General features: G+C 42.2%; 1 pseudogene; it reads left to right on the forward strand.

Annotated features, from left to right (window-relative positions):
- Window positions 1-759: 759 nt before the first annotated feature.
- On the forward strand, window positions 760-1,447 carry LOC104865198 (annotated as a pseudogene).
- The last annotated feature ends 402 nt before the right edge of the window (window positions 1,448-1,849 follow it).

Raw genomic sequence — 1,849 nt, forward strand, 5'->3', positions numbered from 1 at the left:
AAAACCCTGTCTCAAAAAGAAGAAGAGAAAAATGTTCTTATAAGCATAAACTAAAATTTAAAGTCAATATCTAAATATTGAAAATAAATAAAAACAAGTGAACTTAACTATATCACACAGTATCTTGGCTAAACAAAGTCAGTGAAATGTAGTATAAGGATAAAAAGAATTATAAAAATTGTTTGAACTTCATTTGATGTTATTGTTATTAATGATATTAATATTAAAATTCTTATACACATTTATGTATTTAAGATTAAAACAAGTAATGATGTGGATGATGTTAGGAACCAGGATTTTCCACATAAGTGAGATACACCCAAATATTCAGCTAGGTGTGGCGGTGCATGCCTATAATCCTGGAACTCCAGGAGCCTGACACACGAGAAATACAAATTCAAGCCCAGCCTAGGCAACTTAGTGACTTAATGACACCCTGCAACAAAATAAAAAAATTAAAAAGGTGCTGGAGATGTAGCTGGGTGTGAAGATCCTGGGTTAAATCCCTAGGACTACAGAAACAAAATAAAATATTTTAAGTAAAAATGCAGAGTCCACTCAAGATCTAATCCTGGTGCCACCCAATAAGAAGCCCTAGGAACAATGACAAACCAGGAGCTAAAGTCCTACAGTCCCGAGCTGAGTCTTCAGACACCATCACTCTTCTATTAAAAAAGAAAAATTGCAGCCTGTCTCATAAGCACAAGGTCCCAAGTTTGATCCCCAGTACTAAAAAAAAAAAAAAAAAAAGTTGCAGTTATGGGGTTAGGGGTGCGGCCGGGCGGTGGTTCTGGGCGAAAGAGCAAAAGCTTCTGCACACCCTGCCCCTGCTCTGTCTGCATCTCGCCCGGCTTGGCCACCGCGGTTGATGAGGTTGGGTCCCGGGCTGAGGAAGTCGTCAAGGTGCTGCAGCCCAAATCCGGGAAGATTGCGATCCTGGGCTACAGGTCTGTGGGGAAATCCTCACGGAGGAACCAGTTTGCCGAAGGCCAGTTTGTCGACTCCTATGATACAGCCATGGAAAACACTTTCACAGAGTTGATCATGGTAAATGGACAAGAGTATCATCGTCAGCCTGCAGACACAGCTGGGCGAGATGAACATTCTTCCTCAGACACGCTCCACAGATACTAATGACTACGTTCGCATGTACTCTGTTACATCAATCAAAAGTTTTGAAGGGATCGCAGTTACCCATGGCTAAATGTTGGATATGGGGGGAAAACACAAATACGTATTCTGTTGGCTGGGAATAAGAAAGCCCTGCATAGGGAAAGGGGGATAGGCTAGGAAGAGGGTAACGCTTGGCAGAATCTTGGAATCTTCTCGGAGTCTTCTGCCAAAGGAAGTCAGAACTGCAGTCGATGCTTTTAGAAGGACAACTTTGGAGGCAGAAAAGATCCGAGCGGCAGCCTCACAAGGAAAGTCTTTGTGCCCCGCGAAGTGAGCGCACCTGAGGACTCTAGGACATAGTCGACCTGAGGAAGCGGTCCCAGCCCCCCTCCAAGAAGACTGCTTCTTCTCTTCTGTTAATCTGGAAATCTTCAGATTATGTTCAACTCGGACTCTGTCCAAATGAGTTCACTTCCATTTTCAAATTTTAAGCAATCATATTTTCAACTTATATATCTCACTTCTTAATAATATTATGACCGCTGGGTGTGGTGGCGCACACCTGTAATCCCAGCACTTGGGAGGCTGAGGCAGGAGGATCGCTGTGACTTCGAGACCAGCTTGAGCTACATAGTGAATTTCAGGTCAGTCTCAACTACATAGTGAGACCCTGTCTCAGAAAACAAAACAAAAAAACAAAACAACAACAACAACAAATTATATATATATATATAAA

The sequence above is a fragment of the Fukomys damarensis genome, unplaced genomic scaffold (assembly GCF_012274545.1).
Source record: "Fukomys damarensis isolate Sample0158 unplaced genomic scaffold, DMR_v1.0_HiC HiC_scaffold_15, whole genome shotgun sequence".
NCBI classification, from domain to species: domain Eukaryota; kingdom Metazoa; phylum Chordata; class Mammalia; order Rodentia; family Bathyergidae; genus Fukomys; species Fukomys damarensis.